The sequence below is a fragment of the Amblyomma mixtum genome, unplaced genomic scaffold (genome assembly GCF_055824585.1).
Source record: "Amblyomma mixtum isolate Tamu unplaced genomic scaffold, ASM5582458v1 scaffold_101, whole genome shotgun sequence".
Lineage (NCBI taxonomy): Eukaryota > Metazoa > Arthropoda > Arachnida > Ixodida > Ixodidae > Amblyomma > Amblyomma mixtum.
Window position 1 is genome coordinate 5685 of NW_028317631.1, and position 27109 is coordinate 32793.

General features: G+C 47.9%; 1 long non-coding RNA gene across 1 annotated transcript; it reads right to left on the minus strand.

The window, feature by feature from the left end:
* Positions 1-25406, minus strand: LOC149324947 (uncharacterized). Its single transcript, XR_016286622.1, has 3 exons — positions 24841-25406; positions 1047-1163; positions 1-236 (listed from the first exon to the last, which is right to left on the minus strand). It is a non-coding gene; the product is annotated as an uncharacterized LOC149324947 (long non-coding RNA).
* Between the last annotated feature and the right edge of the window lie 1703 nt (positions 25407-27109).

Sequence of the window (27109 nt, forward strand, 5' to 3'; positions counted from 1 at the left end):
GGGAGCGCAGGTACTTTGTGCAGCCAAGTCAAGTTTGCAATTTCCACAATCCTGCTGCTTCTACAGACCATCTCGTTGACGCTGCGGCATTGTCGCACGGAATGCAATAAGTGACGTGCTCACCGTGTGCCGGTCCTCGGAGACGGTGAGCTCTGCCGTCCAAAGATTCTCGTGTACGTAGAAAACGTGTCCTGCACCTCCAGTCATCCAACCACGTGTCTGCCTACAGTCGTGACCTGCGCAAATTCGTTATGGGGGTTTGAAACTGTAGCCCATTGTCAACTTTCGTCACGGTTAGCCCGGTGCCTGCTACGGTTCTCTTCAGGTATTTTCTTTGTTCTTTTCTGTTTCTGGAATTTTTTTCTCTTTTTATACATGCGATCAATTAGCATGCCACTATAGGGACCTTAGAAGACAGGAGTAGTGCGATGTTTAGGGAAATCCCCCACGGTGAAGTAGATTTATAATAAGGAAGTAATTACTAAATAGCAGCCATACGGCGTCACTGCTGAATTGCAGTGACGCCTGACATCGCACTCAATTACTGAACATTCTCAGCATTTTCGCAGCGTATCCGTGACTCACGCATCATTCCAATGTGTCATCACTAATTTCACTTGCAACTAGTGCAGCAGGCCCCGGGGTTCCAAATACGAGTACTCACACAGCACCCAGTCGTCCGCGTAGTTCATGTATATGTAGTTTCGCACACGGATCCTCGCCTTTTTTTTTCCCTGATGTGTCACCTCCTTGCTTTTGCACTGCGCGTATATCTTCTACTATAGCGCGCTTGCAGCAGTGCACAGGTGCCAAACAACATGTAAAGCAAGACGGCAAGCATGACCGGTCCTTCAAATATACCAAACGCAACTGATCTTTTATAATTCATGAACATCATGGCCACAATACAACGGTGACAGTAAGGGGAGTTCATATACTCTAGACATCCAAAAAAAGTTCGCTTTCCTTAGTCCTGCTCCTGCGGACTATGCATTTAGATGGTTCCGCAGCATTTTAGCTTTGGCTGAATTGCGCGATATGCTCACCGTGTGCAGGTTCTCGGAGACGGTGAGCTCTGCCGCCCAAGGCTTCAGGCGCAGCGGCGTGGACAACTTCTCCTGTTCCTCCGGTCATCCAGCCCCGCGCTCGGGTACAGCACGGACCTGCACAAATTTGTTACCAGGGGGGGGGGGGGGGGGGGGGGGGGTGGGGGGGGAGTAAGGGAATTAAGGGCAAGATAAGAAAAGATCCAGGCAACCCCTGGATCAGCTTCAGCTTTTATAAGGTGACAGTGCTACATGCTGTGTTCAGTTTAACGTCCCCAAACTGCTCATGAGCTATGAAAGACACCGCAGTGAAGATCTTCACAATAATCTGGACCACCCGACGTTTTAACGCGCCCGGACAGTGCACAGCCCATGGCTGCTGTTGCATTTTGCCTTAGCCCTGTGGTAAGGGTGTTCGGCTACTGAGCCGGAGGACTGGGGTTCAATGCCGAAGAATGCCACTGTCTTCACACTAGAACAGCTTATGAAGGGAATATTGGAAGCCATCATATTGCTGAATTATTGTAATGAAAATCATGGTGGCGGATGGAAAAGCATGGTGGAGGGTAGAGCAGCACGACCTTGGGAGAGCGCCCAGGGCTACTTAGTCGGCCAGCTGTGCCGATCCCAGCCAGGCAGGCTAGGTGGATTTTGAGAGAAGAATAGGTATTGGGAGGGCGATAAGACAATGGAAGTGGCATTGTCCTAGGTCGGCGTATGGAAGGGGGCAGTTTCTATAGGACGAGTCGGAACGCGCCCGAAAAAACTACAACGGGACTCCAGAGAGCAGTGGGCCCAAATTAATTTTTCGGGGGATGGGGATGCGAGTAACGGAGGGGATGAGGTCGAGAGAAGGAAGTGTGTGCAAGCGAGAGTAGCACATGTTCCGTGATTTGCTTATTTTAGAGGAGGGCTTCGCCCTCCGAGGGTGCACTTGACTAGAGGATCGCAGGTGTCCTCCATAACCACCGCAATAAAATTGCAGTACGGAAGGATGTCAGACAGGGAGGCACTATATTTCCAATGCTATTCACCGCCTAGTTGCTGGAGGTATTCGGAGACCTAGATTGGGAACGGTTGGGGATAACAGTTGCGAGCATCCAGTCTACCCTTCGACCGCCCTAGGCGGCGCATATCCTGCCGAACTCTCTCAAGTGGCCTACAGCGACCCTTACCCTCCCGGCTCTCTCGGGGTTGGCAGAGAAGAAAGCTGGGAAGCAGCATCCACATCGTAACGTGGGCGACCTTCCTTTCCCCCTCGTGTATTCGGTGGCCGCACGGGCAGCCCACCACGGGGAGAGAGTTGAAGGAGCCATGAGACAACGCGTGACGGGATGGACGGGATGGACGGAGCCATGAGACAAACGCGGCTTTTCCAGGTGACATCGAGCTTTCCCCGTGCCCGTTTCCTGCTGCCTGCGCTACCGAGGGCGGTTATCGTATTTTGGAATCACCCCAAATAAACGATTTGCCTGCGGGCTATACCTCGGTGTGTTGGTCCTGTCGACCTCCACAGTGTAATCGGGGCTAGCGGAGTGGCATTGGTCCTGAGTGCTCGCTGTGTCGTCCTTAACATAAGCAGAACCCTTTTCGTTAGCCTCCTCGTTTCTGCCTCGTATGTGACTACTGGTGGGATACAGCTGCTGTACAGTTATCTCTTCAGGTATAATAATGGGTGGAAAATGATCCATTCCGCGTGGGTTGCCCAGAAGATCTCATTTAACATCATTAAAAGGTGATGGTGAACTAAACGATAAATCTAAACTGCTAATTTTTGCAGTTTTTAGGGAGCAGTACATGGGCTTTCCTGAATTCAGTAGGCACACATTACTGCACAGAATAAAATCTTCTAAAATGCGACCTCTGGGATTAGTTTCTCCACTTCCCCAGAAAGAGGAGTTCTCCGACTAACAGATATGGCTCTGGTAGTTTTTCTAGAAGTGTTTCTACGCATCTGAGGTTGAGGTTTCCATTAGCGACCTCAAGGTCGGATACCGGCTTCAAAAAAATCAAAAATAAATAGAACAAATTTGAGTAGGCAAATAAAAATCTATCGACCGAGAATCATGTGAGAAGCTTGGTAACAACTAGTTAAAGCACCTTAGATATGTGGTGTACTGTGATCGAAGGAGACCGTTTTGATCCAGAGGCAAGTCATTTTGCTCGTTTCGATGAGTGGCGCTCCAGCTTGGCCTAAATGCCGAAAATGGCCGCAAAAGCAGCAAGCCATACAACCTCTAATGTTGCGTACCACTTTTTGCACCCGACATTGCATACACTATCCAAAGTATACGCAAGAAGAAAAGCCGGTATTCTGGCATGAGAGCTCGGAGCGTTTATGTATGGCTTCTATGTCGACAGCAACTAATACCGCTTTTTAAGGTCGCTTTTGAGGGATATTTGATGATACGTGTTATATTACCGGTTTGATAAAAAACACAATCATGAGCAAACATACAAATTTCGCAGGACACACGCGACAGGAATAACGCTCATTAAGGCACGACAGAACCAAGTTGTATTCATTTATATGTATTTGTAAGCGGCTTCGTTGTATATTTGGCTGTTATTTTTTATTATTTATCACAAATGTCTACTTTCTTTAAATTACACTCGTGAAAACAGGTAGGCCACAACGGCGCATAGGTTGAAATGCGCGTTTTTTACATCGGCTCGCCCGTCAAAGTCCACCTGAGCGAAAACTCTCGCTTCTCTGCAAGGCATCTGAAGCCCCTGCAAAACGCCTGAAGAAAAGTGTAGTGTGCTGCCGATCCTTACGAAAACAGCTCGCCAACCTAACTTATGTCCTATGATAGAAGGAAAGGGAAAGAAAAGAATGATGACGAAGCCATGCCCACGAGAATCGCAAACTAAAAACAGGACTGGTGCCGGAGAAATTAAAAAGGAGAGGACAACTGCGCGCCTATGCACTCCATAACGCCTCTTTGTAATCGATTCGATTCACTAACTGTGAATGAAAAGAATAAATTGAGTGAATAGATTTGTGCGACACCGACCACGAATTTTTCACCATGATCAGCCCAATGCAAAATGTGGCGAAAAAAAACACGTGGTAGGTGAACTATTCGTGATGTAGCATCTGGAATATATTTGTTCAGCGTCTAAATAATAGTTCCCAACGCAAATGGTCCTGGAAAAAGTGACGCTGCTTACGAAGCAACCGAATCAGTCAAAGCTTATGCATTCGACGTGTACGTCAGTCGCATGGTATTGGCTAGACCGTCCCTTCATTCCTTCTTTATTCATTTGAGTTGTTTTCCCACTAACCTATTTTAGCACAGCGCTATACTATGTATTCATCAAACATGGCACGGCGTTTCACCCTCATCGTGGTTCGGAATTATATATAGTCGTACCTCGCTAGTACGGACTTCGTTATGTATACGTGGAGAATTTTTGCAAGGACCTAACTTTCTCAGTGTGTTTACGTCTTCTTTGCATGAAAACAAACTTTGGGCAATGGAATAACAAAGCTAAGAACCTCACAGCGGCGTTCATAACGCTGTACTTATCCGCCGCATCAGCACCCGCCGCAGAGGTATGAAGGAGGATGACCTCTGTCGGCTCACGCAAGCTTTCCTCATTAGCAGGATAATCTACTCCCACCCCTACTATCACCTCCGCCGGAAGGACGAGGAAGCTGTGAACAGCATTATACGTTCAGCGTACAAAGCGGCACTGGGGCTACCTCAGTACGCCAGCACACAGCACCTCCTTCAACTCGGCATCTACAACACGCTCACAGAACTCATAGAGGCACACAAGACCGCCCAAATCCACCGCCTCTCCCGCACTAAACACGGGCGGCTCATACTTGACCGTCTCAACATCAACCCCATAGGCGACGTCCACCCCACGACGCCCATTCCGATAGGGGTCTATAGCCGCCTAGTTATAAAACCAATCCCCAAAAACATGCTACCTGGCCGCCATGATACGCGCCGTCAGCTGAAAGCCCAAGCACTAGATGCCACATACCTTGCCGACGAACACGCAATATACGTAGATGCTGCACGGCAAAGTGCAAACACATACGTGGCTTGTGCAACCACGCCACAGTCTTCTCTCGTCACCGCTGCCACAGTAGTAGCTCACTCTCCGACAGCGGCAGAAGAAACCGCCAGCGCGCTGTCCAACGCTGACCCACGTACCCGCACAGTCCTCAGCGACTCCAAAAGAGCAATACAAAATTACTCGGCAGGTGTTATCTGCCACCCCGCTGCACGCATCCTTTGCGGCTGCACTCCCGACCATAAGACCAACCTGGTCTGGGCACCCGCCCACGCGGGAAACTCTGGAAACGAAGGGGTCGACCGACTAGCCCGAGGACTAACCAACCGGGGGGCCGGCCCCACGGACCCAGACGCTCTTGCCGAGGCTCCCCAGACCTTTGCCGAAATTACCAACCTCCACAGAGATATGAGACGCCAGTTCCCGCCTCCACACCCCGACTTGAATCGAGCGCAAGCCACCTTGCTCCGCAGGTTGCAGACACACTCCATCCTTAGCCATTCTAGGCTTTCACTCATCACAGACGGGGAATACGACCCCGTCTGCCAAAATTGTTACCAGGGAGAAATCGCCACCCAGGCGCACATCCTCTGGGGTTGCGCTCGAAATCCGCCCCCTAGAACATTACTGCCAGCTCCCTCCGAGGAAGGATGGAACCAACTCCTCAGAAGGCCAGACAAGAGCATCCAACTGGCACTCATTTCGTGGGCCCAGGAAGTCGCCCCCACCTGGGGGCCACACCAAGCCCACCTGCCCTAAATCCCGCCACTCTATGGCAATAAAGTTCAATAACACTTTTTGCTGGGCGAGTTGGTTCATTTTGCTTGAGTGGATGCTTGTAGCGCGACAAAAACAGACAAGGGTCAGAAGACGAACGGGACAAGCGCTAACGGGACAAGAACGGGACAAGTGCTTGTCCCGTTCGTCTTCTGTCCCTTGTCTGTTTTTTGTCGCGCTACAAGCATCCACTCAAGCTATGGCAATAAAGTTGTTTCTCTCTCTCTCTCTCTCTCCTGCGTTTCAGTAAGCATTTCGACCAATGCAAAGCAGTAACCTCGTCTTTGTCGCAGCGCACGAGTAAATTTTTTTTTCTCTCGAACCCCTACTCTTAATTTTCCGGAGGCTGACGTGATTTGTGGCCGATGAATTTCCTCACCAGGGAGGGAGCTTGCTAGATAGAGGCAGAACGGTATTGGAGACCAAGAACTTAGGTTTACGTACAACCAATATAAAATATTCGAAAAAAAAATAGCTGTCACGTGGTTGGACCAAATGAGCAATCCATTCGCTGCTGTCTCCCTTGCGGTGGTTCTTCAAAAAGCAAAAGGGAGAGAATGAACGCCTACAGCTTCCTTGCCTTCGGCTAGGCAGGAAACTACGACCGCGCCTTTGCCCTCTAGTACATGCAGAACTCGGGAGAAGCGCTCAGTAATTTCTTCGAAAAGCGAGACAGCACTTGCCTCCAAGTCATAAGTATCAACAGAGCAGCATGGCTGTCTAAGCGTCTCTCGGGTTACTCGCACGGTCCACGGATCCGGAGCCCTCAAAGCACCCCGCTGCAGCCCGGCCGCGGCTCTGAAACCTTTAACGGCTCGTCAAGGAGACCTGAGCTGATCTGCTGATAACTTCAGCGCCTACTTATGGGTTGCCCCTCCACTGTTCTGTTCTCCAGTCACCGCCCTAACAAGCGGAGGGCAGGCAAGAATGCACAAGGAGCGGGTATTCAAAGGCAGCAAGCTGTTACGTCGTCTCGTGGCCTGCTAAAGCGGCGTACAGCGCATTCCGTAGGTCGACGTGTCCACGCAGAAAATTTACAGCAATGGTGAACAAACCTCAGAATACAGGCTGATGGGCTCGTTACTTGGGTCAACTGAGAATGCCGATGGCACACTTTTGAAGTCAACAAGGCGCTACGAATGCGCGCGGCGATGATCTCGTGGCACTGAGCTCGTGGCTACGTAAACTCAGCACCTGTTTGTGCCCCGGCCACGATCACATCTAGTATAGGGAGGTATACGGGGACACCGGAAACGAGCAGGGCGCGAACACTCGTCCAGGGAGTTGAACTCTGACGCCACCAACGCTAAAAACAACCTGTGGCATTCCTCGGAGGCGCTGTGGGTTCCTTACTAAATAAATAAATAAATAAATAAATAAATAAATAAATAAATAAATAAATAAATAAATAAATAAATAAAAAGGAACGCAACCACTCGCCTAGACCAAGCTGCACAACTTCGTTTTTTTTTGTTTATTTACAATATTGTGCGCTTATCTTGCGATGTTGCACTTCGACCCACTGATGCACATCGACGGTGTCAGTACACTAGCTACCACTCTTTCTGAACAGCCAGAACATCCTACATCTCAACCAAGCAAGCTGTTCATGAATATGTAGAAAATTCTTTGGAAGCTGTCTAGTGAAGGCGATGCGAAGCCAGTCGAAAGCCTTACAATGGCCAGCATGAAGTTCGGAAGAATGGAACTGAATGTCCCCAGTGCCGCCGGATGCCCACCGGCGATACAATGGGCACAAGATTCCCCTGGCCTGGTGCTCGGCTTCTTTAGGGTGAAATACTTGGGAAATGGGTCTTTGACCCCACCTTGTGCAACGAAAAAACCTTGTGCCGTGTCGCTCTTTGACCTCTTATGGCCTTGCGCCATAAGAATTCATCGTCATCATCAAGAATGGAACTGAATGCTTCTATGAAGAGCAAGAGTGGCGAGTACACGTGTGAATTTAGTGCGCTTATGAAGAAAACAAAAAACACTTGGATTAAATCTAGCCATCGAAGAGTGCTGCCATGGCTTGGGTCTCCACAGAAAACGCTTCAGTATCTTTGGGACAATGGTGACCGAGAGAACGCCCTTCACGTAGCTCAGCTTTGTCTGCATTGAATAATAATGCTCTCCTCGGTATGCACAGAGGCAAACTCTCGTCACCAACTTCTTTTCGTAATAAATTGGCTTGTTTTTCCCGGATATTCGTTTCTATGAACAATCAACTTTATGGACACATTCACGGGGACATTATCCTCACTATCAGCATCAGCCTGACTGCGCCCACTGCAGGGAAAAGGCCTCTCCCATGTCTCTCCAATTAACCTTGTACTTTGCCCGCTGCAGCCATCGTATGCCCGCCCACCTAACTTTATGCCGCCCCCTGCTACGTTTGTCTTCTCCTGGAATACACTCCGTTACCCTTAAGGACCAGCGGTTATCTTGCCTTCGCATTACATGCCCTCCCAAGCCCACTTCTTCCTCTTCATTGCAACTAGGATATCATTAACGTCCGTTTTTTCTCTCACCCACTCCGCCCGCTTCCAATCTCTTAACGTCACACCTATCATTTCTCTTTCCCTAGCTCGCTGCGCTGTCCTTAACTTAAGCTGAACTCTCATTCTTAGCCTCCACGTTTCTGCCCCATAGGTGAGTACCGGTGAGATACACCTGCTATATACATTTCTCTTGAGGGATAACGGCGAACTGCCATTCATGATCTGAGAGAACGTGCCATATGCGCTCCACCCCATTCTTATTCTTCTAGTTATTTCCCTCTCATGATCTGGATCAGCGGCCACTACCTGCCCTAAGTAGAGCCATTCTCTTACCACTTCCAGCACCTCGCTACCAATTGCGAACTGCTGTTCCCTTGCCAGACTGTTGAACATTACTTTGGTTTTCTGCACGTTAATTTTAAGACCTACCGTTCTGCTTTGCAGCTCATCTCTTGAGAGACTTAGCAAGGCAATGTCATCAGTGAATCGCAGATTACTCAGGTATTCTCCATTAACTCTTCTCCCCAACTGTTCTCATTCCAGTCCCCGGAATACCTCCTGTAAGCAGGCAGTGAAGAGCATTGGCGAGATCGTATCTCCCTGCCTGACACCTTTCCTTATTAGAATTTCATTGCTGACCTTATGGAGAACTATGGTAGGTGTGCAATCGTTATAAATATCTTCCAATATTTTCACACAACACTTTTCTACACCCTGATTCTGCAATGCCTGCATGATTACTGAGGTTTCTACTGAGTCGAATACTTTCTCCTAATCAATGAAGGCTATATATAGGGTTGATTATATTCTGCGCATTTATATCACCTGACTGATTGCGTGAATATGGTCTATTGTCGAGTATCCTTTACGAAAGCCTGCCTGATCATTTGGTTGATTGAAGACTAAGGTTGTCCTGACTCTATTAGCGATTACCTTAGTAAATACCTTGCAGGCAACCGACAATAAGCAGATCGGTCTGTAATTCTTTAAGTCCCTGACGTCTCCTTTCTTATTAATTAAGATAATGTTAGCGTTTTTCCAAGCTCTAGGTACGCTCGAAGTCACAAGGCATTGCGTATACTGGGTGGCTAGTTTTTCGAGCACAATCTCTCCTCCATCCTTCAACAAATCTGCTGTTATCTGATCCTCACCAGCTGCTTTTCCTCTTGGCATTGCTCCTAAGGCTTTCTACTTCCTCCTTTGTTACTGATGGGATGTCCCATTCGTGTGCTCTACTGCCTCTCTCAGTAACATTCTGATTGCAATCGCTACTGTATAGATTTGTGAAGAACTGTTTGGCTACTTTAACTATCTTATCCATATTGCTAATGACATTGCCCTCTTTGTCTCTTATCGCATAAATCTGGTTTTTACCTATGCCTAGAATTTCTTTTCACTGCTTTTAGGCTACCTCCGCTCTTCAGAGCATGCTCGATTTTCTCCATGTTAAACTTCCTGATGTCGGCTACCTTGCGCTTATTTATTAACTTCGACAGCTCTATTAGTTCTATTCTATCTATGGAGTTAGACGTCCTCATGCTTTGCCGTTTCTTAATCAGATCTTTAGTCTCATGAGATAGCTTCCCGGAATCAAGACTATTTATGGGCAACTACCTGTAGGCACCGGTGGAAAGTTATGTAATGGATCCACTCGTTTATGATACGATGGTCTCGCTGACCATGCAATATACATCCATAAACCAGGACAGAGCGTTCCACAGAGTGGTATATTGCTAAAAGACATGTCCTATCTGCCCCCCAGTGCTTTCGTGAAAGTACTTTGTGTATGCTCAAGGATCGGAAGGCTTTCTTATTCAGCGCGTTTATGAGAGGCTGGCAAGGGAGCTTTATGTCATACGTTATGCCTAGAAATTTATGTTGATCTTTTACGGGTAGCTCAGTTTCGTTCAGGTGTAGGGTGGAATCTGCCTTTAAGCCTCGTTTCAGAGAGAAAAAAAAATGGGCACTGTTTTCTCTAAAGAAAAGCGGAAACCATTTCTGTCTGTCCATGTTGTCAGTTTATTTCACTTGTTGGCACATTGGACGATGTGCAGCCCATCTGAAGAACGTCTACATAGAGTGAATACATAATGCACCTTGCAATTATTTTAATAACAGAGTTCTCCTTTACAACAAAAAGTGTTACGCTTAAAATACGCCCCTGTGGTAATCCATTTTACTTAATGAAATTCCTCGAAAGGGTTGAGCCTAGGCGTACATGGAATGAACGGTTAGATAAGAAGTCTTTTAGGCAGGTCAACATTCTGCCTTGGATGCCAAGCTCGGCAAGGTCTTGAATAATTCCGAACCTCTAGGTTGTGTCGTATGCCTTCTCTAAATCAAAAGAGACTGCAGTGTTGTTTGTGTACAAGAGCTTCCCGGACAGCATTTCAAGACGAACTAGGTGATCTGGAGTGGAGCATCCCTTTTTAAAACCACACTGACGGATGTCAAGAAGTTCGGAGGATAGAAGGACAAAAGTTTATCTCATGTTCAGGACACTTTCAAAGTATTTTGAGAGGCAACCGGTAAGGGCTATGGGTCTATAATTGTTAGGAGAGGTTGGTGGCTTTCCTGGTTTAAGAAACTGCACAATAATAGTTTTTCTCCAGGCTTCGGGTACTTTCCCCAATGCCCAAAATTTGTTACAAAAAAGTCTTCAAAGTGTATCTACGACATATCTGGAGAGATAGGCTAGCATTTGATAATGTACCGTCTTTGTCAAAAGTAAACAGGCTGCATGGTTTGCTTCTAGCTTGTATAGTGGAGCCCATGGGGCTTTCCTAAAGATCAAAAGATGTTGGAAGGTAAGAAGACACCCAGTCCTTACCTTTAACGACCATTACAGCTTCAGGGAAGCCGTAAGGGCTCCACTGCACGAGCTAGAAGCAAACCATCCAGCCTGGTTACTTTTGACAAAGACGGTACTTCATATGGGTCGGGTGCAGCCTTTTTATCAGTGGAAATTAGTTCATGGATTTCTTGAAGCGTGATTGAACTATTGCAAGGTTCATTTGTGCTGCCACTTGTTGTCAGTGTGTTTTTCAGCTGTGTTTTTGTATTTTAGGACTGTTTCTGTGTACTGTGACGAACTGGAAACTGCAGAAAAGTATTCACCCGAAATGCTTTTTTGTTCTATATCTGTCTGTACAGCAGGGGCTGTCAGAAGGCGAACTGTGAATGGGGAATAGCTGCCATTTATCTTTAGAGCTTCCTCCCATATGTGTTTTAATGTTGTTGAGCTGTTTATGACGACACATAATTTTGCCGAGAAGTTTTTGCGGCACTGTGACGGATACATCGGTCTTTCGCTCTCGCCTTCTTAACGGACCCGTGTACTGTGCGATGTCAGTGCACGTTAAAGAACCCCAGGTGGTCCCAATTTCTGGAGCCCCTCACTACGGCGTCTCTCATAGCCTCAGTCTCTTTGGGACGTTAAACCCCATAAACCAAACCAAACCAAAGTTTGTTCAATTATCCTGCGTTGCATACCTACGGGAAAATCCCCAAGCATTTTTTTCTATCTTTTTAGCTTCCCTACGTTCTTGTATTGTCACCCAGACTTCGCGCACATTTACGTGGGAAGTTCCCAGACACCCTTAGAGCGTGTGGGGGTAGCGGTCTCGGACTCGAAGGAGATGCCCTCGACTCAGCGTGGCAAGCTCAGCGGAGACCAGCTACCAAGTGACAAGAGGTTTTTGGCCGTTCGGTGCCCAGCTTTCGCTGGTCGCAAGCCAGAGAATGGGTCGGAGCCAAAGGTTCACAAAACAAAACGAAGTTTATACAGCAATTGAGACGATACAGAGGGTTTCACAAACACTAGTACAAAGACAAAGTGACTAGCAGAACAATGCAACTCGTGCAAAGTTAAACTCGAGAGAGAATGCAATACAAAGGCAATATTGCACCTAAAGTGCACTAACACACGAGAGAGAGATAAACAAACAAAACACAATTTGTTCACCGGGCACTGCGGCAGTCCGACGACCAGAGTTCCATGACGATGCCGTCCCGCAGACTGGCGAACGTTGCCTCGTTGGTCCGATGCTGGCCGAGTGGTGTTTTCCCGGGAGTCGAACGGGCGCGCTTCGATGAAGCTTAAACGGCGGTCCCGACTGACTGATAGCTGTCAGCGTCCTTCTTTTATAGGCTCGCTCTCACGTCTGTTTGTTCTACGCGCCAAAGTAGGCGCGCACATACACGCAGGATCTCCCGTGTAGTTTCCCTTCCTTTCTCTCGCCGGCCGCGCGTCCTCATTGGTTAAAGTCAGGAGTCGTTTCGCGAAGGTTCCAGCGTGTTCTAGCGTGGCGCCGTCGTGGCGGCGTAGCCGACGTCCGAGTGCAGAGGAGGGGGACATGCCTTAGCGCACGCAAGGCTTCCCCCTCTTCCCCCGGTTAACAGAAGAAACGACTCGCACTTTCTAGAGAGATCGGCGGGGATGACTCATTTCCTCGGCGCACGCCGTGGCGGTGGAGAGAGAGGCACGCGCTCGGCGGGGCTTTCCCTCTCTCCCGTTGGGCTCGCGCCGGCGAGACGCCGTGCGCGCGGCGGTTTTTCTTTGTTTCTAAAATGCGCTGAATTTTGTGACATGTATGCAATACTTTTTTACTCTGTTTTACTACTCCAGAGGACTGAGGGATGACTAGGCGCGCAGCGGTAATAGTACACGTCGTGAAAAGTTCGTTAAGGTTGTCTAAAACTGAGGTTGTCGGTAACTATTTTTTTTCTAGGCTGGCCTTTTCTCGGAACAGTGCCCTGTAGACGAGATGCAGCTTCCAACGTCATGATTTTGATGGAGCGACTTCTAGTGAAGATGTTGATTAGTATAGGCAGATGATCACTTCCATGTGGGTTATCTAGGTCATCGCATTTTGTATCTAAAAATAGATGGCGAACTAAAAGATAAATCTATACAGCTCATTTGTCCTGAGCTAGGAGAACAACAGGTTGGTTTTCCAGTGTTTAATAAATAGAGGTCATTACACAGTATAACATCCTCAATGAATTGTCCTCTAGTGTCAGTTTTGTCAGTACCCTGAAAGCTGGAGTGCGCGTTAAAATCTCCAGATATTAGATATGGCTCTGGGGGCTGCTCCAAAAGGTCTTCTAATTCATGATTGCTTAGATTAACATGTCGCTCCAGGTACACGCAGAATACCGTAAATGTTTTAAATGTTTGTAGGATGGCTGCCACAGTTTCTAATCTAGTTTTAAGCTTGTGTTCGCGAAATGCAACTCCATTTTTAACGATGATGGGAACGCCATCCGAACGTCTGCTAACCTGCTCTCGGTTGCGGCGGAAGATATTATAGTTTTTTTTAGAATGTTTTCGTGCTTAGAGCCTAAGTTTGTACCTCGATTGCATGGCATTTGGAGAACGTTGGGACAGAGTAAAAGAAATAGAAAAGCGACAAGCTAGAACACACCAGGTTCTGGCACGCATCGTAGTTTCTTTGTATAGTGGACACCGTAGCGTAAAAGCCCATCGGCATTTCACTTTTCAAACGAAGCGCAGCCGTTTTAACGAAACGCTGGGCCGCGGTTTCGTTTTCTGTACGGAACCAACACGGAGGACTTGGTTCTCGGAGCGGCGAGAGTTGGCGCTGCGTATTTCGCATATCGCTATTAGGCATGCACATGAGTACGCCGGATGGCTGCCCTCACGATTTACGCACAGATGTGGTTCAAGTGTACAGTTATCAGAATCATGTTCGTGTGAAGCGTGCTTCGCGCAAGTCAGTTGGCTTCGGCAGCTCTGAGAGCTGTCGCCATACCGTTGGCACTGAAAGCAACGTCGTGGGTTTGGTATGTACTGCCCGAAGTGAAGTTTCATACAGCCGATTTCTACGGATTCTGGGAGTATATGCTTGATGCGAAAGTCAGGATGATGTGTTTCGTGGCTATTTCTTGGTCGCCTCTCCTCATTTTTATTCTGTACACGTTAGTCACGTTTTGTTCCTCTAGTCCTTCAAGAAGTACTTCTGTTACATGCCTAAGGCCGTCGTCTGCGTTAACTCCTCGCACTGTGTTCAAGGATCGGGGTGGGTTGAGTGTCACAGGTGTGTCTCCAAAAGAGGTGACTTCTGCTTACTTTTCGTGCTGGTGGTTGTACAGGATTACAAGTAGGAGGTCACCGTTTGCTGGTTTTTTTATCTTATAGCCCTGGCCTATGCTATCTGTGAAAGTTCTGGTGACAAGAAATGGTGTAATGCATCTAGCTGTTCTTCTCTGCGTGTTCAGAGTGCACTTCGTGGAACCGTTCTAAGCTGTTTTGGTTATTTGGGAAGAATTTTGCTGTCTCGGTGGGCCCTCTTTTGCAGCGGAGATCGGCGTTAAAAAATGAGAAGCCATAAAAAAGTTTTGGTGTTCAACAAAGGCGCCAGCCGCCCACCGCGGAGCCCAAAATGGGGACTGGACAGGAGCCCTTAAAAAGCCCTACGCACGCCAACTGCGCACCACCACTGTAACCTAATATGGCGCGAAACAGGGTCGTCAGCCACACAATGTTAGCCCTCGCCGCCAGGAAAAAAGGAAAAACCAAGAAGAGAGTAGGAGATAGGACAGTTCTAAGAAAGAAGATCAGAACGGCAAGCGACAGCAGATCGCAAACGGCCAACTACAAATCCCCCCCCCCACTCCGAAGGGGAGGTCGCACGACAGTGACCCTTCCGGTTTACGGCAACGTCTTAAGCGTGGGAAACGCTCGGGAGGTCATAATTGAATGTGTTCTAGGAAGGCGCCGGATAGACCCGTGTAGAACTCAACTCCGGGGTCAGTTTAGTTTGTTTTCTTTTTAATTTTAAGAGAGAGTGTAGTGTGCCCTATCAAAGTTGTAGGGCGGGACGCGCGCTTCGGAGAGCCAATCGCTTTTGTGGAGATCGCTCTGTGCATCGTATTTTGGAACTGATTTGATTACTTTTTTTAATGTGTTTTGAGGAAGAGTTAATAATACGATCAACATGGAAAGGGGCAGCAAGCAACAAGGAATCAATCGTGTTGAGGCCGGCTGCTACTGGATGCTTCCTGTATTTGAGACGGACTTCGAGGTTTTAAGCCGAGCCCTGAAGAAAACAAAATTAGTTTGAGAATTGGTTCTAAGGAAACGAAATGATGCAGTAACTGCATCACACATCTCGGTGGACAACCCGAAAAGCGCCGCAAAGGAAGGGATAAAGGTAGCAGTGGAACGGAGGTAGCCTAAAAGCAGTGAAGAAAAAACTACTCATAGGTAGATACTAGATGTATGCGCTAAGAGACAAAGAGGGAAATGTCATTAGCAATATATATCTTTTAACCACTCAAAATGCCCTTCTGAAACTTGCATTTCTGACTATTTTAGATCTGACGAAGATGTATCTCGGAGTGCTTTTATAGCTGCATGCATGAATTTTAAACATATGTATGTACGTAAGCTGCATTTGTTCAATGCTCTGTAACAATTTCTTGTACAATTTGCGTTTGCCTCCCTGCTTGGACCAAAAAGGTCTCCAGTATTTTGTAAATTAAATAAAATAAATAAAAATATGGATAAGATAGTTAAAGTAGCCAGAAACAATACTAGCCCCGAACATAACCTTCGCAAATGTGGCGCTACATCCAAGCCTTCTTAATAAGACACAATCAACGGCCCAGATCCAACTCGGCACTATACCGCCACCTCCGTTCTCCCTCCCCAACCGGGCCACTCCACAAGGAGCTCTTCTCTCCCCCCTCTTATTTAATGTAACTCTAGCCCCGCTGGCCAAACAACTGACCAACATACCTGACCTCCACTCGGCAATATACGCCGACATCAACGACTGAAGGCTCCACAGGAGAGGCGCAAGACACCTTACAATTGGCAGTTGATATCATCACCTCGAACCTGACCAATATGGGCCTTATGTGCTCCCCGCTCAAATAGGAACTGCTGATGATCAGACCACTTCCCCGGGATCCACGCATGCACCTCCGAATGTACGACGACCACATACCGCTGGTCCCCTGGAGTTGGTCAATAGACTCCTTGGACTCCAACGTCCTTGACTCCATAGCTCCTTGGACTGCACATACAGGACGCTTTGGATGCAACCTTCACTGTACAACTCCTAGAGAAGCGAACCAAACAAATCGAGGGTCTTGTCCGCAGTGTAGCCACATGCAACCATGGACTGTCGGAGAGGGAAACCTTTAATATGACAGACGCCCTCATCACCAGACACGACTTTTCACGTTCCTTACCGCTTTCTCACAAGACAAAGCTGATGCTTTTATTAGAAAGGCAATAATCTCAACGCTCCGCCTACCACAGTCGCTTAGCACAAATCACTACTCTCAACGGGCACCTACAAAACTATCTCGGAACTCCACGAAGCCAAACGAGACAACCAGATACTTCAACTAACCCGCACAGAAACCGGCCAACATCTCTTACGGCATCTTCGCCAGGCTCCAATCTACCTGCTCACCTGCCCCCAACTATCAAATCATTGCACCTGGCATCCAGGGTCCAATGCGCATCAAACCTCTACCCAGAAATATGAGCCCCGAGCTACACGGGGCCAGACGCCAGGCACGAGCCTAGTATTACAACAAGCACTACAGAGGCAGACCCGACATGTATGTAAACGCGGCACAACGCACCCTACCGGGCTATTATGCCACTGTCCCCGCCTACTATCGAGGATGGCATCATCGGGGCCGCAGCCACCTTCCCCACGGAGGCTGAAGGCGCGGCCATGGGCTTGGTGCTTATACACTATGCACAAGATCCCAACATCACGGATATCTCCACCGTCTCCAAAGCTGTGTACCGTCACTCAGCAAAGCATTATCACGTCAGTCGCCCGACGCATTCTCGCATCAGGACATACGCTTACCCAAGAGATAACCCTCACGTGGGTTCCTGGGTAAGTCTCGATCCCCGGTAACCAGCGTGTTCATACGCTGACTCGAGAACTATCCTAAAGGCCCCAAGAAGATGGTACACCCAAACCCACGCAGGAATCCTCTCGGGCTCTTCTCACATACCATCAAAAAACCACTTATTACAAAAACAGGCGCTTACCCTCCCACCACCTCACCGTACACGAAATTCAAAATACAGTGCAGTCTGGCGGCAACTGCAGACATTCATCGCACCTCCTTCATCGCCACCACCCCACCTTGACCTTCCTCCTCTGCTCAACATGTGGGGCGGCCAAGGCACCCTCATACACAACCTGTGGGACGTTTTATGGGGGTTTAACGTCCCAAAGCGCCTCAGGCTATGAGGGACGCCGTAGTGAAGGGCTCCGGAAATTTCGACCACCTGGGGTTCTTTAACGCGCACTGACATTGCACAGTACACGGTGTGGGAACGCCCCCAACCGATGGCAGGTCCCCCATACACAACCGGTCCGCCTCCTCATGGAATGACATTCTGCTAGTTGCTCAACCAGCTAGCCAATCATGGTAAGTGTACAGAGTTCTCAGTGAAGCACAGACTCCTGGACTCTTGGTCAAGAACAAAGGATCCTTTTTGTTAAAATAAAGCTGTCCCTCCCACATCCCCACACATGTCAAAGGCGATATGCTGGCCACGCCCAGGTAGCACGGAAAATTAGAACAATCTTATGAAAAATTTATGCAAGTTCAGTAACATTGTTACATTGAAACGTTGCATTAACTGTTAGAAATAAATATTTAAGTTTATATGTTACACATAAAAATTAGTTTAACACTGAACATAAATATTATTCCAATCCTGGCTTTCAACTCTTGTTATAATGTTAAAAATGAACAAATGATGGTAAACGCTGCAGCATAAACATATATTTAACGTTCCAAGTCAGCAATGTCTCCTTATTGTTTATTAAACATTATTATATTTGAATCATAACTATGAAACACTGCAGATATATTTCTAGCACCGAGTCCCAGAACACTCTCCACTAATTTTACAGTAAACATGTTTTTAAACTAGCAGTGCTTCGCGCAACTAAATCTCTTAGATTGTGCCCGCCATAGGTAACATGCTCAAGCAGATTATTTTGTTAAACTGCTTATTATCCTTTCGCTACTACCACTCATGGGACACCTCTCAGTAATGTGCGTGTAAGCTTGACTCCACTGCATGCTTTCGGAGGTAAGTACATTCTAGTCGCATGTTGTGCTCTACTGTGGAGACGAAGTGTCGCCTTCGTTGCTGGTCCTTGCAAAGCGTTGATTAAATTGTCACAATGGTGGGCCTGCATACTAGTGCAGGGTTGATTCATTATTTTCGGCAACATTACATTTACGTTGCTATAATGTTTAATTAATGTTAGAAAAAGTTTACTAGGATGTTCATCTGTAACGTAAAGAAATTATTAAAAAAGGTCATTAAGAAAACTTAATTAACGTTTGACCAAAAGAAAAATGTCACATTGGTCTAATGCGTCGGTGCTACCTGGCAGGCAGAGGGAACTGAGGGTGATTTTTAAGACGCCATAGGTAATGACGATCAAGTGCCTCGGTACTGATCCGTCTAGTGCCGAAGCACTAAAAGAAACTGACTTTGCGGTAAAGAGAAAACGTCACGGTCATTCACCAGAACTGACAAGCCCCTGCACGCCAGAAAACGTAGTAAAGTTTGCAACGTGGCTCAGCTAGAGTTGCGTAACGGTTACAAAATGCAGGCAGGTCTGTAAATGTGACTTCCAAAGCAAACCATTTCTTGGGTGAATTAACTTTTGCCTGGGATCATCGAAAGAAAGTCGACATAGCAGCGACAGTGACTCGTGTACCATACAGTCGTGGGGATCCCACGCTGTTCAAGCGAAACTCTGAACACTGTTGCCACAGACGCCATGAACGGACACCATGGCGCTCACTATGTCTTGAAATACTCAAGTTATAGGCGGAGCTCCAATCACAAAGCAGCGGTCGCCCGGCGGTGTCGGAAAGTTATACACGCAGCTGGTACTAGAAAATGCATGGTCTTCTGCAGTGTCCATCACGACACATTCAAGCGGTGTCTATCTAACAAAAGGTAAAAACAGGGCTAATGTAACACACAGCACACAGAAAGGCGGACAGGACGGGCGCTGTCGTTCGGAGCCCGTCCCGTCCCGTCAGTCTTTCTGTGTGGTGTGTGTTAAAGGTGCACCGAAGAGTAATCGAAGCTAGTCTTTTTAGCGCGGGAACTCGATCTACACGTTCCGAGTATTCATAGAAACTTCGAATTATTGTCCTTTGCGACCGATTTCCGTAATTTAAATCGGATTAAACGTCCCGGCTCCCACCTTTTTTTGAACTCGCCGCAGACGGTAGGAGGAGTCAACTAACGCGTGAAGTGCCTTTCAGGCGGTCGTGTGGCGGCTTCGCTTTCGCTTGTATTTTGTTTTTTAGGTTGCCGTGAATAAATTACTCCAGCCAGAGGCTACATAGCCGCAAATTAGGCCCACAGAAATAAAAATACGCGCGGACTCTTTGCTTTCGCCGACCGGTACGTATCATTCCGCCGATGGCAGAGCGGCAAGCCGCCACGGAACTGGTTGAAATATCGGTTGACTCCTCCTACCGTCTGCGGCGAGTTCAAAAAAAGGCCGGAGATGGAAGTTTAATTCGATTTAAATTGAGGAAATCGGTCGCACAGGACTATAATTCGAAATTTCTAAGAATTCCTAGAACGTGTAGATCGAGTTCCCGCGGTAAAAAGACGAGTTCAGATTACTATTCAGTGTACGTTTAAATTACAGCTATATTTACTTTTTCCTAGACAACGCTCCACCAACTAACCTTGCGACCGCGTAGCGCATACCGCTGCATGGTCGACGTCGAATGCAGGCGCTGAACTGCATGCTGAGCACGATAATACGTAGTCTGGCGATTTGCAGGCGATCACTTCGGGCCTAATTCACCTAAAATAAAGTACTCTAACTCTGTGCAAGACCTCAAGAAGGCTGAGTACAGCACACATCAGCACAGCTAGTCATTAGGTTTCTCAACACTGTACCGCCATTTTTATTATTGGCTGGCGAGTAAACGAACCTTACACCAGTAAAAAGTTGTTGGTGCCTTTCGGCCTAAGCGACAGTGAACCTTCATGTTGCGCTGGACTATGCAACCGCTGTAGGAAAACAGCCAAAAAAAGTTTGTTTACATGTCGTGTACTGGGGCTGTCTATAGCACTCTGGGAAGTCCCGGACAGGTGAGCAACAGTTCGCCTCACAGCCGACAGATTTGGACCGCCAAAGCGAGCCACGGTGCATGGCCCGGATTCGAACTAGGTAGGCTGTACTACATACCGAGTTTTTCACCTAAGAAGTCCTGCGAGTTTTGAAAATGGGCTTTTTGAGCTACACGAGCGCTTTTTCAGCACAGCATTGTCCGCAGTGTAGCGCATCAGAATACAGTTAAGAACTACTAACTAGTAGGATGGTAACTGATATAAAATAGTGAACTTTTAATTATTACTGTTAGTCTCCTTATTTACTGATAGGCATGTGGCCCAGCGCAAATAATATGAATATCAGTTTTTAGAATTGAAACGCAGCTGCTCTCCGCGCTATGGCCCAACATATTTTGGCTATTTGGACGAGCACTGCAGGGGTTGCTTCGCCTGCAAGCTTTTCGAGAGCGCGTGTATTTTGACGCGACGTAGGCAAAATTGTTGGCACCGAAAGTAAATGCTTTTGGTTTGGTTTGTTGGGGTTTAACGTCCCGAAGAAACTTAGGCTATGAGGGACGCCGTAGTGAAGGGCTCCGGAAATTTCGACCACCTGGGGTTCTTTAACCTGCACTGACATCGCACAGCACACGGACCTCTAGAATTTCGCCTTCATCGAAATTCGGCCTCCGCGGCCGGGATCGAACCCGCGTCTTTCGGGTCAGCAGCCGAGCGCCGTAACCACTGAGCCACCGTGGCGGGGCGAAAGTAAACGCGTTTTCGAAATTCTAAAAACTGGCATGGATATTACTCACGAAGGATTTCACGCATCTCACTAAATAAAACTGAGCAACAACTGCAAAGTTTAGTTAACCAGCCTACAAGTTAGCATGTTTTAGCAGTACTCTGATGAGCTATACCGCTGACAATGCTATGCAGATAAAAAGCACTCTTCTAACTGAAAAAGCCCATATTAAAAAATTGCTGAACATCTTAGGTGAAACATATATGGTGTTTTTGGCAAAGCCCGTATACATACTTCTCTGCGAACAGTTTCTAACATTGCGAAATCATAAGTGAAAAAAAATGGCAGTGGCTTATACTCCGTTTCATACATAGCAGTCAACGAAGCCAAGGCTGCGGCGCCTGTTCGCGCTCCTCGTCCGCATCGTAATGTAGTGCGTCAAAAGTAAAAATCGTAATGAACTCAAAATTAAAGTAAATGTTGGTTTATATTGCAGTATAATAATACCGGTGTTTTATTTTGCAAAAATAATGCTGTTTCTTTTATGTTCTATAAAACAAAGTGCCTTAGTTTTTTGGGGTTTTTTTTCCGGTCCCTCCTGTATCAGTTTTTCGCAGCTAGGCCGGCCGCGCAGGCCGACCGGTCATGTCGTCTGCGTGAGTGGTTCACCTGAAGCATTTCCTTCCTCCGAGACCTGGTGCGCTGTTCTCTTTTCTGTGAAAATCACCGACCGTACAACCGCTGTAGGCCACTCACTTGATACGCGTAGCAAATGTTATATATACCATTCCATAACCTACAGCACCAGTTTCTACACTCTTGTGAGTTGTGACAGCAGTGACAAACAACGATAGTAGATTACGATCGAGCAAATGGACAACTTTAGTTACAAAGATGATATTTACAAAGATTAAAAACATGACAGCGGATGTCAACAATTAAATTCCAGCCACAACGTTCACTCACGCTGCGCTTACATCTCATTGGTGTGTAAGAAGCCCGAATTTTTACTCGTTTATATTGTTGCCGCGAGAGGACGATGACGAGCTACTGTGTGGAGAACGAACGGCGAGCTTCGTCAACCTCTTTGTGCGCCCTATTCAGGAACCACGGAACCTCGTCGTCGGCTTCTCACAATAACAATGTCAACTGCAGCGACAAGTGCACTAATATACGACACCACTTGTTGTGTTCGATGACCTGCGCAGCGGAATCTCTGCTCACGGCCCAAATACACAGCTTTCAACAATCCCCATCTCACCGCACTAGCTCACACCCATAACACACCGAATCCGACATCTAATACAAAACATTACTACGAACGGAAGCACATCAAAGAATTTTCCTTGTGACAACAGCTCAAAAGTGGAGACTTTCCGAATCAGACGCCGCTCACTTTAAAACCGCTGAGTACGCCGATCAATGCCGGGCTGCCGCTAGCCGAGGCTGCTCGGATAATCGACGCCGCACTGAATTCTATCACCACACAATTAATGATTCATTGTGTGCCGCATGCAAAAGCGTCACTGAACGCCCGAGAACAGCACTTCGCAATCACGTCCGTCGCCAATGCACTACACTGCTTTTTCCCTTCGAAACAAGTAAGCAGCGCAAGTAAATAGCGCAGTGTTTTTCAAAGTAGGCATTAGAGTTCGACAGTTGCGACTTTATACCTAATGATAATTATAAGAAAAATAAAAAAGAACGAAAAAAAACCAGCCAAGCAGGGAGTCGAACCTAGGCCCTTTGTAAACTGAACACACAGGCGCGCGCTTCGTACCACTCAGTCACAGCGCGAGGCGGACGGATACAATTTGCTTGTTTTTTTTTTTGCAGCGGACTACTTTCGTACCTTTGGCAGCGTTGACAGCTATGTATGAAACGGAGTATAGCTCTGGTTAAGCCTGGATATACAAGTGAAAAGCTGCAGTTATGCTTTGCTTGACGACATGGCTGTCGCAGTTCGCGCACAATGCACTGGGAGCACCACGATAACGGTGTAGGCAAGCGCGTTATATAGCCCTCCTTGCGCATACGTAGTAACTGTGGTAAACACGCGGCTGCAGCGAAAGGTCAAACGGTGTCGAGGAGGCGAGCGCGCAGTAGTAGCGGCGGTGAGGAGGAGGCGCACATGCGCAGTAGCGCGCGGCTGCGCCGAACGGTCAGGCGGCGGAGTCGGCGCGGCGGCGGCTGCGGCCACCTGCGCCGCGCGTGACGTCGCTCGGTTTCGCGCATGCGCAGCTGCGGCAAATCTTGGCTCCGACGGCTCACGCTAAGCGCGGCTGTAGTGCGGGTAGTGAATCTTTTCGCTTCAAAACTGCGATATTTCGCCAGCCTTCTAATCACGTCTGGCGCGCATACGCGAGTCCTGGCGAAAGACGATTGCTAAGGCCGCGCGTCGGCGGTGATGAACCTGAATGGTGACTGTAAAGATAATCGCAACAAACCGCTACGTAGATAGGCGAACAAATTCCGATAGCATCGGAACTTGGCAGCGCATCGTGTCTGCGACAGCTTGGCATGAATTTGGTCCTACTTCTTGTTGTGGCCGATCAAAAGGTATCAAAAATAAAAGAACGCGACGAGTTAATGAAGATCTGTGCGATACGATCATGTATGCCGGAGCCGAATAGTTGGGAATTTCACGCCAAGGGCTTTTTTGCGACAACGTTGTGAAGGTTTTCTGCTTCTGCGTACACATTGTGGCTAATTACAGGGCCGCGTACTCTGTTGTGCGAACGCAGAGCGGCACATCAAGCTGAGGCAGGCAGGCGGCAGCACAATGCCCTCCACGCAGTTCAGCAAAATGCCCACCCCCCTCCACACAGTGCCAACAAAATGCCCTCGACATAGTTCATAGTAGCGCAACTTGAGTGGGCTGAAGTCTCGGCGAAACTTCGGGCCCCCTCGTCAATATATGCGTGCCAGTGTAATCGATGCAAAATACGGAGCATTCGGGCCGATGCTAGCCAATCTCGTGCCTTTCTATCACCTAAAAAATGAAGGCTTCTAAGGTGTTACGAAGTGGAACGGCTCTTTCATTCTTTAGAGAACAGCGCTTTACCGTTTCTCGTGCACCTTGACATCCTTTCATCCATTTCCCCCAGTGCAGGGTATCGATCCGGTGTCCTCTTCCAGCTAACCTCCCCACATTTCCTTTTCTCTCCTAAAGGAGAATGCTTAAACCACACGGTACCGGGAAAAACAGTGCTTCTACTTCCTTAATCTGCAGTAATCGCTGAGCGACAACTTCGGTGCTTACTTCCCTCCCTGCTTTCTAGAAGAGACGCTCGTCTCAGGGCGTGCCTTTGACTTCTAGATCAGCGATCACCTCTCAGCTACACATCACTGCGTGCTGCCTATCGTTGCTTGCAGCTGTGCCTTAACTTCTAGACCAACAACAGACAAGCGATCACCCCTCAGCTACACATGATCGCATGTTGCCTATCCCTGCTTACAGCTAGCTGTGCTTCTGCGACTGGCGCCAGAAATCACTCCGGATAAAAGTTGTTACGCTATCTTCGTAAGTGCGTTCAGCGCATTTTCTACGCTAACAGAAGCTCGAGTATTGCAAAACTCGCGAATCCAGCAGTGCGAGTAGCAGAACGGACCGATTGTAATCGCACTTACCGTTCTTGCTGCCGCGGATGAAGCTTTGGGAAGGCATCGTCCATGCAAGCCGAGTTCCCCCTTTGAAGGGGCGACGCCGAAAACACCGCACTTCGTTGACTGGCTGGCAGCAGTGGCACCTTTGCAGAAGTTCGTTGTTTCGTGATTGAAGAGGTTATCCGCCGTGTTTAGCGATGGACAGGCGAACAGGTGGCACAAACACGACGTTGTCAGGCGCCGCGGTAATAGCTGGGTTCTTCAATTCTGGTCCGACTCTAACTTGACAATAGTTTCAAGGCCCCAATTAATGCAGGGCTTCAGGAGACATCACAGTTCGACGAGCGAGGCAGGAAGGGTTTCATTAGTTCACTCAGTCAAGGTCAGTTTCCAACAACGTCACCAATAATTAAGATAATTACACCCGAGCACCACTGAAAGGGCGCGGCCATGCTGCCGCCGCATCGCTACTGCCCGGTAGACTTAGGCCTAATCTCGCGAATTCTCGCCCGCCGTGCCGAGAACAAGCGGGTGTGACCTTATCTTTTGCCTTACTTCGCACGTGTTCCATCTGAGGCTACAGCAAAAACCTTTGTTTCTTTTTTTTTAGGCGGCGATCGCATTGCTTCACCTAAGTTTTATGCTCTCGCCCTACCGCGCTCGACTGACTTTTTTCAGGCTGCTTCATGCAAGTGCAACGTCACCTATTCACCCCGATAGGAGAGACGGCAACGGAATAAGGCAGGTTATCGAAGAAACCGCGCTCACTTGAACGGGCGCCTTGGAACGTTACCATTATATCACTAGAGCATAAACAGTGAAGGAAATCACATTGCGAATATTGTGGATTTGCGAATGTTGCGAATATTGCACATTGCGGGGTCAGTGCCAGAGCACCCCTCCCCCCCCCCCCCCCCCCTCGAAATTTTCTGAGTGCCGCATCTCCTCTCTCTCTCACACCTTTCGGCCTTTTTATTTCGCCGATGCTATTTACACACCGCATCGATATATTAAAATGTAGAAGCAAAAATAAGAAGAGTGTCGGTTTATTCCTGAAAAGATTGATGTATGTACTACTTTGTCGTGGCTCTAGAATAGGAAGCGGAACTTATTGCTGAGAAGAATCACACCTCTTCGCTACCGCACGAAGTATGGCACTCCTTTTAACAGTAGGCACAGTTCACCCGATTAAACATACCTTTTCACGTCAGTCTACTTTTTCATCCTTTGCGTTGTCCTCAAATGATCATAAACTATTACGAAAATAAAAAGTGCTTTTTTTAAGCGCCTCTGCGGCCGGGCGCAGGTTTACATGCATGAGGTATAAATTTTGACAAATACCATTCGTTCGCAGTCGCTGACTTTGCTATTGAGCAGAAGCTCTTGTGTTGTTGTAAATCACATGAAAATAGTTGAAACTGCCGCGACTTTTCGTTTTTTACGTATGTTCTCTGCGAATCAAGTTCACGCAATCCTGTGTGCACAAGTATTTTATGTAGAGATTAGAGTGAACGAAACGACGGACCCTTCGGCTTTATGAAAGCAATTAAAAGTATTTTAACTCTATGGACTACGATACTGCTTGGGCGCAGGCTTTCTTTTACTTTTCTACCGGCGGCGAATGACACCCTCGAAAAATATTTCTGGCTACCTCTTGCACTCTTGCCACGGCCTTGGACTGTACGCTTCCCATGCTTTTGAGGGAGCTATAACCAGGCCTGCTGGAGACAGATCCTCCGTGCAATCCCAAATTATGTGATCCAGCGTTGCTAGTTCACCGCAACGCTGGCAGTAAGGATTTACTAGGTCAGAAATATATTCGCACTGATCCATGAATTTGGCAGCGACCGTGTCTGCAGTCGCCTCCCCGTGGTGGCTTGATCTCGGCTCAGCGACGTATTCGGGGGAGGCAGACTCGCCCCTAAGATCTCTGTAATAACTCGCAATGGCCTGGCAGCTATCCAGCGTCTCACTTCGCAAGGTCCCCGCGTCGGAGTCTTCCTCACCAGCACGGCTGACAAAACCTCGAGCGTACTGGTGAGCGGCCCCTTCATGAGCCGGGACCCAAACCAGGCCAATAACTTTCCTGCCTTTTGGCATCGTGGTACTCGGTGGCGGAGATTCGCCCTCGCGCAATGTTGCGGAGGACCGTCTTGTAATCGCAAAGAATGGTGCTGGCGCCTTCCTGAGTAATTCCTAGCGTTGTAGTATCCTCTTCAGCCATCCCAACTCTGCTCGCGTAACTGCCGAGGCTACTACCTTGCGGGAAATGCTCCCAGCGGAGACTCCACGG